The 15,735-nt window shown below is 55.7% G+C and overlaps 1 protein-coding gene across 4 annotated transcripts in view; it reads right to left on the bottom strand.

Moving 5' to 3' along the window:
- The window catches only part of AKT2 (AKT serine/threonine kinase 2), a 47,246-nt gene extending 31,780 nt beyond the window's left edge, over positions 1-15,466 (bottom strand). For 2 of the 4 annotated variants that reach the window (XM_059150919.1, XM_059150923.1), the window contains exon 1: positions 15,303-15,466. The gene's annotated coding sequence lies outside the window, so the exon portion shown is untranslated. Of the gene's footprint in view, positions 1-4,510; positions 4,657-15,302 lie in introns of all 4 variants that reach the window. The other 2 variants (XM_059150920.1, XM_059150921.1) reach the window with 2 other exon arrangements.
- Between the last annotated feature and the right edge of the window lie 269 nt (positions 15,467-15,735).

The raw sequence follows: 15,735 nt of genomic DNA on the forward strand, positions 1-15,735 counted from the left end.
GCAGCAATACTCACAGTAACCCCTGAATTGGAAGTAGACCAAGTGTCTACCCACAGGAGAGTGAATAAACAAACGGAGGTAAATTCATACAGCAGAACGTTCCTCCACTCACTACCAACACATACAACAGGGACAAAGCCTAAGAAGGTTACTATGAAATAAATGAAATAAGCCAGACACACAACAACACATCAGTCATGGGTCCATTCACAGTAAGTCTGGAACAGGCACCACCACCACACTATATGTTTGGGGTGCCTTTCTCACTTATAAAACTATGCTAAATGCCAAGGAACCAAATCCGTGAACGTCAGGAGAGTGGGTATCAGGAGTACCGGAGGGGGAACTTCCAGGAGCTGACCGTGTTCTGCTGTGGACACACCGGGCTCTTCTCGTTAGCTATTTGTTATACTGCACCACACAAAATGGGCTTAACATATCTTTCTGTATCCTATGACAAAAAAATAACTATAAAGAAAGAACCTAGCTTTGAGAGTCCAAAAAATGCGGGGATCCAAAGTCAGGCGCCTGGCTTCCAGGGCTCGTCCTTCCCAAAGCTGATGTGCCTGCATTTTCCCCTCAAGAAGGCTGGGTTAGGGCGCCTGCCTTTGGCTCAGGTCATGGTCTCAGGATCCTGGGATCGAGCTGGGATCCAGCCTGGGATCAGGAGCCTGGGATCAGGCTCTTAGCTCAGCAGGAAGCCTGCTTCTCCCTTTTCCGCTGCCTCTACCTGTCACTTCCCTGCTCATGCTCATTTGTCTACAAATAAATTAAAAAATCTTAAAAAAGAAGGAGGAGGAGGAGGCTGGGTCACCAGTGAGGAAGGAGGAGGTCTGGAGGATCTGACTTTCACCCCCAGGTTTTCTGGCTTCCAGGCTATGCAGTGACAGGCAGGTGACACCCCGCCCTGTGTGACTGCAGAGCTTCCCTCCATACAACAATCCTGCTGGAGAAGGGCCATGAGAAGGGCCATGGCCCCACGGTGTGGGGAGTGGGCTAGAGGGAGGGGAGGGGATGTCTAGCTCTGCAGAAAAGACAGCTGAACAGAGATGAAGATCACTGCTCTCGATGGTCACTGAGCAGGGATGGGGGAAGGCGACAGGACAGGGGTCCCCAAGGAGACTCTGAGCACTCTAGCAAGCTTTTATTGGCCTCAAGAGCTGCCGAGTACACGGGTGTCACTGACCTACTGCACCGTAAGGTCTCAAACTCAAATAAACTCAAAAAGTTTATTTTAGGGGCGCCTGGGTGGCTCAGTGAGTTAAAGCCTCTGCCTTCGGCTCAGATCATGATCCCAGGGTCCTGGGATCGAGCCGCACATCGGGCTCTCTGCTCAGCAGGGAGCCTGCTTCCCTTCCTCTCTCTCTCTCTCTCTCTCTCTCTGCCTGCCTCCCTGCCTACTTGTGATCCCTGTCTATCAAATAAATTAATAAAATCTTTTTTTAAAAAGTTTATTTTAAAACTTCTTGAAGGTATTTGTATTCCCATCTATCTGACTCACGGGTGTTATTATTGCTCAATGGTTTCCAAACTGTAACTCCTTGAGAAGCTTCAACTCACAAAGCCAGAGTCAGATCTGTGAGAAGCAACTCACAGGGCGAGGCAGGGCCACCAGTTGGGGAAGGCCCTCGTGGCAGCCCTGGGCAGGGTCCTTCCAAACCTATTTCCTCATCTGTAAAATTAGGGTTGTGTGGTTCCTACTGCTTGGAGAGGGGGAGGGAGGGTTGTGAAGCCTCACTGAGCTCTAGCACTTCTGTCCTCACCCCTCCTATAGTCTGGGACCTTGGGACCATCCCAGTTAGAGCCCATCCCTCCTGTGCTCAAACCCTCCAGTGTCCCCATTTACCCCGAGTAAAAGCCAGAGTCCTTACAGGAACCCTAGGACCCTATGAGGTCTGCATGGTTTCCCCTTTACTTCTCCAAATACACTCCATTTCAGCAGGGCCTAGCCTATGGCTCCTCCAACACACCAGGACATCCCTACCTCAGGGCCCTTGCACCTGCTGCCCCCTTGGTCGGAATCTGAAGGGCCCTAACCCCTTTCCTCAGCCTCTACTCACATGCCTTTCTTCGAGAAGCCTTCCAAAGCAGCAAAAAGGGAGCATCCATCCTACCTCCCCTCACCCTTTATTTTTCTCCATACCTCTCCTTACCCTTTATTTTTCTTTGTAAGCATATCTCATGGCTGATGTGACCACTTACTTATTAACCCGTTTATTGTTGACCTCTCCCCACTATGATGTCAGCATGGTAAGAGGAGGGCCCCTGGCCTGTCTTGGACCCTCCTGGGTCCTCTGAGCCTTGCAAGGCGCTGGGTAAACAGTGGGCACTTAAAAAGTTATTTGTGGAATGAATGTGCACAGAGTGAAGCCCTGTGCCCAGAACAGACTAAAGTTAGTTAGATTCCTTTACTTACCACTTGTCATGTCCTTATTTCCTCTGCCCCCCACCCCCACCTGGTTTTCTACGCCAGATAGCACAGATGGCATAAGGGACGCAGGAGGAGAGGCCGAGGCTCCTGGAGCTGGAGACAGCAGGGTGCGGCTCTTCCCAACGCTACAACCCCGCAGGGGCTTCCACCATCTGCCCTCTAATCTGCACTTTCGCTACAGCTCCCTGAGGAGGAGATGTATGTATGCTCAGGAGATGAATGCAAAGACAACAGGAACCTGTCTTTCAACAGGCAGCACCTGCTTGCCGGAATCCAGGAGGAAAGACATACACAAGGTGTGTGGCGTGAGCAGAGGGAAGCCACTGCCTTGCTGGCCATCCATGGCTCTGTGAACTGGTCCCTCACTCTTGTGAGCTCACTTTAGCAATACTGGGAAAGTGGCAAACCCCGTTGGAATTTCTCCTGCAAGAAAATGATCGCAGTGGTGCAAGAAGTTCTAAGGTGGGGTTTCTCCACCTCAGCAGGAGTGTTATCTGGAACTGGGTAACTCATGGTGCAGAAGGTGCTGTGCGCACAGGGGGCCATTTATCAGCATCTCTGGTCTCACCCGCACACCCTCCCCTGAGCTGTGACTATCAAAAAAGTCCTCATAGGGGCGCCTGGGTGCCTCAGTGGGTTAAGCCTCTGATTCGACTCAGGTCATGGTCTCAGGGTCCTGGGATGGAGTCACGCCATCAGGCTCTCTGCTCAGCGGGGAGCCTGCTTCCCCTTCTCTCTCTCTGTGCCTGCCTCTCTACTTGTGATCTGTCTGTCAAATAAATAAATAAAATCTTAAAAAAAAAAAAAAAGTCCTCATAGGGGCGCCTGGGGGGCTCAGTGGATTCAGTGTCTCTTAATCTGGGCCTCAGGTCACGATCTCAGGATCATGGGATCAAGCTGGCTTGGGGCTCCTGGGGCTTTGCACTCAGGGCAGAGGTGGCTTCTCCCTCTCCCTCCCTCCCACCCCTCCCCCTGCTCTAAGAGGGGGAAAAAAAAAAAAAAGAGTCCTCACACGCTACCAAATGTCCACTGTGGGCAGAGCCACCCCCTGACCGCGAACCACTGTGCCAAGGGTGCACTTGCTGAAGTCGTGAAAGACTGGAAGCAGCCAAAACACCCGCCCCAGGGCTCTGGCATGATTGTGACAGCACTAAAAAGAAGAAGCAGACTCCCATGTGCCGGTGTCTCATTCACCGCAGGCCAGGCACCCCCTCCCCAGCACTTTTACAATCTCTTTTTAGTGAAAAAACTAAGTCACTAAGTGCGACGACCGGTGCCAGTCCTCAAACCGGGAAGCGCGGAGCTGGCAGGGCTGGTGGCCCCGTGGCCCGAGTCTGGCACACCGGAAGCCGGGTCCCTGCTCCCCAGCTTTGTGAGCTCCAAGTGTCCCCCTCTGTGAAGCGGGGAGGCCGGCGGTGCCTCCAGCACAGGCTCAGGTCCCGCGTGGCAGGGCGGCGTGGCTTGGACAGGGGCAGCGTCCGCAGGCAGGTCAGTTCGCGCGCTCACGGCTGAACGGGCGGGACATGGCCCCCAGCTGCCTTCCCGCCACACAAACGGGCACCCGGCACAGAGCCTCCATTCTGGTGCTTTCTCACCCACCACGCTCCAGAGCCAGCAGCGCCGCTCACGGCAGGTAAACGTGAGCTGCAACAACCTCTTCAGGAAAGCAGCCATGCGATGACGGCTCTGGCAGGGAAGGGTGTCAGGCTGGGGGCCACACGGAGGTGCGTGTGTAAACGTCACCTGCGTGGAGGGAACTGTGCCCTAAAAGGCAGAATCACAGATGCAGGGGTCAAGGCTGACTCGGGAACCAGATGCGCTTTCCCCTCAGAGCTCTGCCACCTCCTGGGCACGTTGCGTCCCCTTCTTCCCCTTCCCTCGCCGCCCACACACCGGAGACAGGAGCACCGGGCACTCGGGCACTCGGGGCAGTGAGGACTGAAGGAGCCACTCCACACCCAGCCCCTTGAACCGCGGCGCAGCTGCTCAGCACCGTCAGGTGTTACTGCCACTGCTGGGGGGCAGCGGGGGGACCCTTGCCTCCCACATTGCACGTTTCTGTAACATGTGAATTTTTACCTATTCCACCTCCTCGGCGGGAAGGCAGCGTTAAAGATACTTTTTTTCTCTTCAACAGCGCACAGTCCCCTCAGCTGCCCCATCTGTCTACTTGGAGCAGGTAGGACTGGGAGCAGGCTGAAGACGTAGGCGGCCTGCAAAAGATACTGGGACAAGAATAAGCACAGAGCAGATTTCCTTCTCTTCCTTGCCACCCCCGCCCCACACCTGCCCCCTCAGCCCGTCACCCAGGGCCTTAGAGCACCCCACAGAAATCACATCAGATATCTGAGCCGGCCTGCCAACAGGCTCCAAACACACCAGGTCACCAAGCTGCATGTGGGCAGAGACCCTCCAAACACAGCTCTGACCCTGTCCCTCCCCTGCTTGGGATCACATCCCAGGCCTTCACAGAGACAAGGGCCACCAGAAATTACCCCTGCCTACCCTCTTGCCTCATTGATCAGTAGCACCATCCCCACACGCTCTTCTCTGGTCCCTCAGTCTTTGCGTGTGTACTCTCTCTCTCACACACACACACACATACCCCAGGACCTTTGCACATACTAGTCCCCCAAGCCGGCACACTGTTCACCCATCTTCACCTGCTAAATCCTCATTTCCTCAGAGAAGCCTGCCCTGACTGCTCCTTGCCCCACAAAGAGTCACAGATCCTTGGAGCTCAGCTTCCTGCCCCCTCACAGCACTTACCTCTAATGTGCTCAGTCACTTGGACAATTATCCGGGTAATGGTACCTCCTGCACTGGACAGGGAGCTCCACAACGCAGGGATGGGAGTGTCCTGGTCCCCGCTGTGTCCCCACCACATGGCCATGCCCAGAGCTTTCATGAACCTAGGCAGGGGTAGCACCCCCAATCATAGCTTTTGAAGTCAGAGTTGGGTCAAGTAAAGGCAAAACAAAAAATCCTGCATTCATTCCTTCCACCGCTATGGCACCCATGCTGTGTCAGCACTGCTCTAGTCACCAGGGAGGCAGCAGTGACCAAAACAGAACTCCCTGCCCTAGGGGAGTTTATGGGGGGAGGGGAGAGGGTGGACAGGCCTCGAGGTAAAGCTAAAGGAAGAGGCAAATTACATGCTGTAACAGAAGCTGACAAACCTTATGGAGAAAAACAGCACACGGAGGACTAGGTATGTGGGAAGGGGTGAGGGTTTCTGGTTTTATCCAGGGTGTTCAGAGGAGGACTCACTGAGATGGTGAATGGTGAGCAGAAATTCTCACTGAGAGATGAGGCAGCCACTGGGGCCAGGGGAGAGGGGAGAGGGGAGAGTGCCCCAGGCCCAAGAGTGGCGCCAAGGCCAGGTGGGGCCTGCGTGAGGCCCAGTCAGGAGGGTGGAGGGGAACGAAGCATGTGAAACTACCGGGGAAGCCTGGGGGGCCGCCATAAGGGCTGTGGCTACTTCTCAGGGACAGACGGGGAGCCCTCTGGCTTAGGGCGCAGTGGGACACAGGGTTCCTGGCCCAAGGGAGGCAAAGGCTGTATCACAGCTGCTTTCTGCAGCTGTCCCCTGAAGAAGTTCTACGCACTGGCCTGACTCTCTCACCTCCTGACTCACTGGGGGACCACGAGGACCCACCTTTTATCGGTGGGGAAACTGAGGACAGGAAGGATGCAGTGAGCACTCAATGCCAGGCAGCTGGGACGCGGCAGAGGAAAGCTGATCCTGAGCCTCTTCCACCACCTTCTGCCCTCAACCACCTTCTGCCCTCACTCCCACAAGACCGAGTCCCCTCTTGCACCCGGGCCAGCTCTCCCCTAACACCCCTGACGCCCTGCAGACCCAGGCTGCCCCTGCGGGCATAAACGCACACGTGCGCACATGCGCAAGGAGGGCCAGCCCCTCCTGCCCCAGTCTGGCTGAGGCCTTCCTCTCTCACAGGCGTTGCTCCACATCACCATCTGGCTGCCTCCCTGGCCAGAAGTTTGGAGGCAGGACCTGGCGGCGTGAGTCCCCATTTACCCCTGGGGCACCTAGGAGCAAGCAGGGAGGCTCCTGCCCACGGCTAAGGTTTGCTGAGGGCTCCCGATGAGCCAGGTCCGGACTCATAGGGACCCTCTCGGCAAATCCTGGGAGGTGGATGCTATCACTATCGCCATCCTGACCCAAGGAGGCGAAATCACAGGCCCAAGATCACACTGTCGTGAGTGTAGGAGATGGCTGCGCTAGCCAACAGAACTTTCTGTAATAACAGAAATGTAGCTCCAGGGGCTAGTGCAAGTAAAAAGCTAAATTTTTACTTGTAATTCAGTGTAATTCACTAAAACTCAAACAGCCCTGCAGGGCTAGTGGCTAGCAAACTGCAAGTGTAGCTCCACAGAAGCTCTGGGATGAAGCCCCAGGAGGCCGAAGGCAGAAGGGCTGGGGGGAGGCGAGCGCTAGGGCGTGCTCCCAGGCCCAAGGGGCTGGATCCTTCCAGCAGGCCACGAAGGAGCTCCCGTGTGACACCATCACTCCCAACCCCTGACCCATTCGGCCCAGGGAGCCAAAACAGGGCTCAGAGCCCAAACCCACACCCAGAGTGCTGGTCAGTCCAGTCCTGGCTGCTACCTTCCAGGATTCACGGGTCGCTTCCCTGAACCTCAGTGTCCTCCTCCTCTATAAAACGCAATCTTCAGGACAACCTGACATGTTTTTAGAGTATTTCTTTTTCTTTTTTTTTTTTTTTTTTTTAAAGATTTTATTTACTTATCAGAGAGAGAGGGAGAGCGAGCAAGCACAGGCAGACAGAATGGCAGGCAGAGGCAGAGGGAGAAGCAGGCTCCCCGCCGAGCAAGGAACCCGATGCGGGACTCGATCCCAGGACGCTGGGATCATGACCTGAGCTGAAGGCAGCTGCCTAACCAACTGAGCCACCCAGGCGTCCCTTTTAGAGTATTTCAAAAGATGTTTTGTTTTTGCGGGGTTTTGGGTTTTTGTTTTTTGTCTTTGGCAATCCAGGGTCATCATGGGGACCCAGTGAGACATGCTTCAAGCACAGCTGGGGATGAGGCCAGCAATTCGGAAAACAGGCAGCAATTACACAAAGGCAAACTCCAAAGTCAAGGGCCAGCCTGAGCCTGAGTTAGTCAGAGCTATGGAAGTGGCAGCTATGTTCATCCTGTCACTCGCTGGTTAAAAGGAATCATCCAGATGATTCATGACATGCCCATATTCACTTGTTGAAAATATCATCTAAATGAAAACACACAGCTAAAAACAGTAGACAAGTCGCAGACACTACCCAAAAACACATGCTCACACTCCCCACTCCCTCACCCTCCTTCAGGTCTTGGGACACCAGTTTGAGAAGCACAGACTTGCCAGCCAGACCTGGGCCCTGCCGCCCTCCCATGCACCGACCCTGCTGCCCCAGCTGCAGTGGCATGTACTCAGGGTCACCACACTGAGGTGTACCCCATCTTAGGGCCTTTACCTATGCTGCACCCCTGCCTGGTCTGCTGCTTTGGGCTTTCATGTTAAGGCCTGAATGCCTCACCTCAGGAGCTTTCCCCAAGTTCCCCTCTTGCCAAGGCCATCCAGATCTCTGTTCCCTTCCTTTGTGGCACCAAGCACTCTTGGACAAACGCTACTTTTCTGCCTCCTCCAGTAAACTGGGTGCTGCTCCCTGACAGCCAAAACCATCCACAGCACACAGTAGGTCCTCAATAAATCACCTGGTAAAAGAATGGAATACACAAATGCCCAAAAATAGCCAAGGGTGGGCTCCAGTGGCCGTTCGGGAATCAGACCCCAAGGCAGGGGATAGGAGAGTTACCTCCCAACTCTGACCCCTGCCCCCTGGCCTCTAGGGAAGGAAGGGGCTGGCCAAGACCACGGCTCCACAGGCACTGGGAAGGTTGCTGCACCCCATCTCCCAAGCAAGGATCGAATGGAGATTAATCCAGTCATTTCCAGAACAACTGAGGCCTACTTCATGCCCGCTCTGTTTAGAAGAAGAGAAAGAAAAAAAGATCATTAGGACAACAGTAGTGAAGAGCACCTAACCAGCTCAGAGCTCAGTAGGTGGTGTGTGCGACTCTTGATCTCGGGGTTGTAGGTTCATGCCCCACGTTGGGTGTAGAGATTACTTAAAATAAAATCTCTTAAAACAGCAAAGGCAGTAATGACCTCAGAAACAGTGGCCATGGCACTCATCAGAGGCAGAAGACCAAGTCTCAAAGAGGCAGACTGAACCCCAGACAGAGTGGGCTTCAAATTTCCTGTCTCTCACCAACACCGTGATTTTGGGCAAATCCAGTAACCTGCCCAGGCCTTTGCTCGCTCACCTAAGAAATGGGAGGAAGAGTTGCACAGAGCTCCCAGGTCATGGCGAGGACTGGTGAGAACAGGCACATCAGGCCCCGGGGCAGGCCTGGAACGGAAACACCGCCCCGCTAGCTCTCAGTAACGACGGCATTCTACTGAGCACTTTCCCAGGAGGCCCCATGTCAGGCATTTTCTAACACACACGATCCCTGAATCCTCCCGACAGCCCCACTTGGCAGCGTTGTTCCCGTGTCAGCCCAGCAAAATGCACCTCAAGGACATGAAACAAGGCCCCCAGCGTTCCACAGCAACCAAAGGAGAAGCTGGGAGCAGCCTCTACCACTATGCACTGACCCACCGATGATGAAGGCCTTGAAATCAGGCCGGGAGGGGTGAGGGAGCAGGGCAAGGGAGTGGCAGCTGCCCCCCTCTTCCATTTGCAAAGGGCCCACAAGGTGGCAAACCAAGGCAGGCTTGGATTTCTGGCCTCACCCTTAGAAACAACATCTGCGGACAAGCTTCCTGGGCAGAACAGCAGGGCTCAAGGAACTTCCTGCACAGACCTCCACATGTAGTCTCCCTTTAGCCAATCCCCGCTTACCATGCCCTGCTTCACATACCCAGTGCAGCCAGGCCCCACTGTGGGTGCTGAGCTGGCGGTGGATCCTGCCCCCAAGGGGGCCAGGCCCAAGCTCCCATCCCCCCACCCCCACCCCTCCCACCCCTGCTCCCTTGTTCCCTCCCCTCCTGGTCCTGCTCCCAGGGCTGTCTCCCCTAGCTGGGCCTCCTGCTGCTTGGCTGGCTGTCCAGAAAAGCCTGCCACGGAACCACCCCACCGTGCAGCCTGGAGGCCTGGTGGTGGAAAGCCTTCTACTGAGAGCTCTTGGGCAGCTGAAGAGAGGCCCAGGGAAGGGTGTCCCTGGGTCCTCCAGAGGCCGGGAGAGCAACTTCGAAAAACACTCCTTTCCATCCCCCCATCCCAAAGGATTTCCGGAGACGCCAGAGGTTTGCTCTTGAGGGTCTCTCCACTTCTTCCAGAAAGACAGCCCAGAGCAAGCCTGGGAAAATCAACAGCCCGGCTTCTGCTTAGTGCACTAAGCCTTCAATATGAGGCTCCCTAACCCATGATGACCTGGTCTCAGAAGACCTGGAGCCATGCTGCTCAAATTCAGAGCCCAACCCCAGCACTGGTTACTGAGGATCTCCAGGCCTCTGCGAGCTGGGAATCAAGAGCCGCGTCTGGCTCAATCTAAGGGAGATCTTCACTCAAGTCCTCCCGTGGCTCCTTTGCAGCACTCCACGATCCCTATCTATGTGTCACCTCCTCCAGGAGACACTCCTTAATCACCCCACAGTAATAATATCCCCACACACTCTTTCCTCTTTTGCCTTTCTAACATTGGTCACAAACTGATATCCTCTTCTAGATTTGCTTGCTGGGCACCTGTCTCCACTAGAAGGTAGGCCCGCAACACCTGGTTTTCTAAGTTCTAGGGCAGCAACCAGGAATGTGGCAGGTCCTCAGGCACACAGCTGCGTGGAAGGTCAAGTCAGCCAAGTACAGCTTTTATCAGGTATTACCGTTGTTCTGCACTGTTATTTGATATTAGCCCAGCTGTCTGGGTTGGGGAGGGGTGGGCACAAATCACCTCACTGAGCCTCCCCCCATCTGTCCCTAAATGGAACAGCCTGGGCCCTGGGGAATGTGGTGTGAAAACCACAAAGGAGGGAGGCGACCATCACGCCTTTGCCACCATTTCTAGGGCAGTGATTCTACTCAAGGGGGAAGTGGGAGGCATGTGAAACTCCCTGACCCACTCAAAAATCTACCCCCCCAACCCCAAGCAGAGGCCTGAGAACCTCTTCTGGTGAAAGGCTCCTTCTGAAGCTTGAAATCTGCCTGAGCTATCCCTCAGAGAAGTCTGCAAGACTCTGACCTCGCCTGCCCTCCGCTCCAGTCTCCCCTCACTCACCCTGCCCCGCCACATAGGCCTCCATGCTGCAGGTCCCTGTACCTCATCAAGTTTTCAACTCTGGCCCTGTGGTTCCCCCACCGCGCAACCCCCAAGGCCAGTTCTTCTCCTCACTCACCTGGCCCACTGATTGGGGATCAGCAGAGAGGCCTTCCTGACAGCCCAATGACAGCAGCTCCCAGTCACACCTGATTGTAATTGACTGCTTGGCACCTCCCTTGAACCTGTCCCTCATTTATTCGCCAGGCTGACTGTCTCCCTCAGTGCCACGGAAGGAGCACCTCCGTCCAGGGCACTGCTGCATCCCCAGCACCCGAAGCGACGAAAGGCACACAGCAGGTGCTCAGTGAAGGCTGGTGGATCAGGGAAACCCTCTGGCTCTGCGACACCTTCAGGACCAAAGGCACACTTCTCCCCCTGCCCGCCCCCCACCCCCAACCCTGGCCCAGGTGGCTCTGCGCAACTAGGCCCCTGACTCCCACCAGCACTTTTGCGCCTCACCCAGCTTGCGCCCATCCTTCTGCCTCGCAGCCTTCAAAGGGCTGTTCTCACCTGGGTCAAGGCCCTTCCTGCCACTCCCGGGGGCTGTGGTGGAGATTCGGTAAAAGCACATAGAACACGGGGGATTAGCAGAGCCTGACATCTGAAAAAGAGCTAGAATTGTGACCTCAGAAGAGCTCTGGGCAGCAACTGTGTGGGAGGATGAGGAGGCCTGGGGGCTGCACTTGCTACCCTTTGTTTGATTATATGTCCCACCTCTGCTCCAAGCCTCCAAAACCTCAGTTTCCTCATCTGGAAAATGGGGATGCTAATTTCAGCCGGGCCCTCCTCCTGGTGGTAGTTGCCAAGGCTCTGCAGCCTGGGCAGAGCCTCCAAAATAACACAAATTACAATTGCTAAGCTGTCCAGAGGGCTCACCATGTATCAGGCATTCTCCTGAAAGAGTGACAGCCAGAAACGTTTACTGGAGGCTGTGCCGGGGAGGCTTTCCACAGATTAACCCATTTCACCTTCCGGACAACGTATCAAGGGGGAATGACCATCCCTCGACACAATGGAAGCTCAGAGAGGCTGAGGAACCTGCTCAAGGGCACCCAGCCAGGAGTGCCAGGGCTGGATTTGAACCCGCTGCTCTGAATCACGTTGGTGGAGCTCTTTACAGAGCTCAGAAACCAGGACACAGGATTCCCAGATTCTGGCTGGGCCAGCTGGGAAGCTGGACACCAAGATACCAGAGAGGAGTGAGGAGACAGGGGAGAGGGCGTGGGAAAGGATGGACGGGCTCAGGATTGCTGACTGGGCCTGTACATGGCACCAACCACCAGCCCAGGAGCCTCTGGTGGATGAACTCGTTTCACCCTCACAACACTCTGATGTGGGTGCCATTCAGAGCCCACTGCACAAGAGGGGAACACTGAGGTCCAAGGTCACACAGCCAGAACATGAAAGCTCCAGAAAACTGCATGCAGGCCCAGCACACCATGCTTGGGCAGGGGCCTCTAGCATGGCACCCCTGAGTATGTCACCCCGTGCGCGGCCCCCCCTGCTGTTTTCTCCTGGCTCCCAGCTACTCTGCACCGGGTTAAAAGACGTCCCCTAGCTCAACACCGAGGGACCAAGTTTCACCAGCAAGCCCAGAACTACTAGACTGGCTGCTGGCAGAGGTGCTCACAGCAGCCCTGGGCGTGGATGGTGAAAGGAAGGAAATGCCCAAGGGTGCAGCTGGCAGCGTCCAGGGCAGGGCCTCTGAGGTGCCCAAGACCCACTCTAGCTGGGGACCTGGGGACCAAAGAGCACACAACACTAGAAGCAAGCTGACCTGGGTTCAAAACCCAGCCTGTCCCCAAGGGTCGGAGGGACCTAGGGCAAACCAATTCTTACCTGAGCCCTGAGGTCTCATTCTGCAAAAAGGAGAGAACTACCACATCCACTGCTGGGGGCAACTAACCCACAGTTTTAGTTGTTGACAAGAGGCTCACTGAGACCAAACCTGGCCAGGTAGGGGTGCACATCTTGGTTCTATTACCTCTGGCTGTGACACATCAGGCCAAGCCTTTCACTTCACAGCAGGTGTCTCAGTCCCCTCATCTGTAAAATGGGCACCACACTCCTACCTAGCTCACAGGAGTCTATAAAATGGGCATAAACATACCTAACCTGTAGGTTCGTTTTGAGATTTAAAAGAGCTTATGTGTGTAAAAGGGTTGCCCCACGCCTGACATACTGTAGATGGCCAAAACCACCAGCTGTTCACTAGCTCTGGAAATGACTTACCTCTCTGTGCTTCAGTTTCCCCTTAGAACACGGAGACCATGCAACCGTACCTATGGCTCTAGCATGTGTATTCAGCAAGTTAATCCATTCTGAATAGTGTATCGTACCCAGAAAGCACTCAATAAATGTCAGTCATCGATCTCACAATTATGGTTTTTACTGTTGCTGTTAACCCCATCAGGCAAACCCTTTAAAAGCTGGCAGAAGGAGGGCGCCTGGGTGGCTCAGTGGGTTAAGCCGCTGCCTTCGGCTCAGGTCATGATCTCAGAGTCCTGGGATCGAGTCCCACATCGGGCTCCCTGCTCAGCAGAGAGCCTGCTTCCCTCTCTCTCTCTTTGCCTGCCTCTCCATCTACTTGTGATTTCTCTCTGTCAAATAAATAAATAAAATCTTTAAAAAAAAAAAAAAAAAAAAAAAAAAAACAAGCTGGCAGAAGGAGACCAGAGAAACAAACCCTTAGTGGAGAAAAATTCTAGAGCCCCACAGTCTAGAAAAGACTCAAGGACCTCAAGGACCTCATGGACTGTACTCGAGGAACCACAGCCTGAGAAGACAGTCAGCTTGGGAGCCAAGGATGTGGACCAGCCTTTGACCACATCACCAGCCCACATTAGCTGGGGCAATCAGGGACTGCAGCCAGCCTTCTGGGAACTCCAGACCCGGGGCAAAGGCTACCCAGCAAGCCAAGGTCACGAGCTGGCCTAGGCAGCAAGGGCAGTTGCTCCAAGCACCCACCCAGTGATAACACTGAGAAACTAGATCTGTGGGAGACTTGGCTACCCTAAGTCCTTCAGAGAAACCTTCCTCCCTGGTTCTGGCTGGGCCAGGGCACCTCTACCCAAGTCCCCTGGGCCTCTGCAGAGAGAACAGCTGGGAAAACAGCACTCAGCCTCATTGTCGCCTATCAGTAAGACCAACTGTTATCGCCTAGTGGGGAGCGTAAACACAATAGGAGGCTGGACAGCTAACCAGGGAGACACAAACACCCTCATAACTAGAATGGAGACTGCCATGATCTGTACTGGAGCCTGGCTCCTCAAAATCCACCGCCCAGCAAGGGCTATTTCAGTGGGTGCTTGGAGTGACTGCCCTTGCTGCCTAGGCCAGCAAGGTCTGGCCAGGGCTGAACTCCCCAATGCTTCTCTGAGAGGCGAAGAGAGGACAAGGCTGAAAGGCAGACCATGGAAGACCAACATGATTACTCTAGCCCAGGCAGTCCCCAAATGAGAGGAAGGGGGTCTTCAGAATTCCAAGGATCAAGACGTCCCCCGCCACCCTGCCTTGACAGAGAGGTGTCCCTCTAAACACTCCTTCCTCCTAAGTCTTAACAAGCAGATCCAGGGGCCACAGCTCCTCAAATCTGAGCACAATACCTCCTCCCCTCCCAAATATGGAGCTGAAAGCTCAGAAAACTTCAGAGGCTTCTAAAACATCTTCTGCCCACAGAAACAAAGAATTTGCCACAGAAGTGTCTCACACATCTTTTAAAAAGGTTTAATAATATGAAAAGGTTGTCGGACAGACAGCAATCCCAGCGACCATCCAGTTCCCCCAAAGTCATTGAAAAGTTCAATAGTGATCCTCCTACGGCTCCGAGCAAACCCCCAAGCCCCACCCACCAAACTCGGGAGGCAAAGCCCTTCCTCAACAGTCCGCATTACAGCCCTCCCAAAATACTCCCCCGAAAACCCACCGTGGCCTGCTCCCCTCACCCCGCCCCCGCATCCCTCAAAGATTATAAACATCACAACCCTCCGCCCTCGATACGGGGCTCCTCCACGCTCTCAGGATGCCCCCCCCCCGCACCTCAGTGGTATGACCCACACGGCGCTACTCGGGCCGCACTTGGTACAGCTCCCTCCCCAGCAGCCCCCCACCTCCCTAAACACGCTGGAAGAACAGCTCCCACAGCCCCGAATAGGTACAGCCCCCTACACATGGTAAGGCGCGTCCCCCACCCCACCCCGATGGGTTAGCTCTCGCACACCCGGCGGGCGCACCCTTCCCATCCCGCTGGTTCAGCCCCCAGTTCCTTAGTGGTTCGGTCCCCGCACTTCGGTGTGCCCCCCACCGGCGCCGCCTCAGTGGTACGGCCAGCCGCCCCCGCCCCCGGCCCCTCTGGGGTAGTCCGACCGCCCCCGCGCAGCCGCCCCCACTCTGTCCCGGAAGGGGGGGCTCGAGGACGGCGGTCCCCGCCCGGCGGGCACTGGTGGTACGGCCCAGCGCCGCACGGCGGGGGGTCCGGACGCAACCATCGCGGGGGGAGGCGCTCGGGGACACGCGCTGGCGCACTCACCTGTCACCGGCGGCCGCCCAGCCTCTCCGGCGGGGCCCTACTCCCGCCCATCGCCACGCTGCGCTTGGTCCCGCTCCTTGTGTTTCCTGGCGGCAGCAACTGCAGCGGCAGCGGCAGCGGCAACGCCTTCTCCGAGCCAGGCCCAACGGCTCGCGCGGCGCGGCCCCCCCGCCCCCTCCCCCCAGCCCCCGCTTACCGCCCCCTCCCACCCTCTGGCCGGAAATACCGCCTTCTCCCGCCACAAACAGGAACTGACGTAAAAGAGCGAGAGAGGAACTCGGAGAGCGTTAGGGCGCAGGCGCAAGGCCTGGCCAGAGGCCGACTCAGAGCGAGACGCCTGCGTACTTTAGGCAAGTTTGGGTCGAGGTGAGCTAGAGAGGTACCACGCGCAGGCGCCGGATGTAAAGAAGAGACGGGGTTGCGCAGGCGCAGC

Source organism: Mustela lutreola, chromosome 16 (genome assembly GCF_030435805.1).
Source record: "Mustela lutreola isolate mMusLut2 chromosome 16, mMusLut2.pri, whole genome shotgun sequence".
NCBI classification, from domain to species: Eukaryota; Metazoa; Chordata; class Mammalia; order Carnivora; family Mustelidae; genus Mustela; species Mustela lutreola.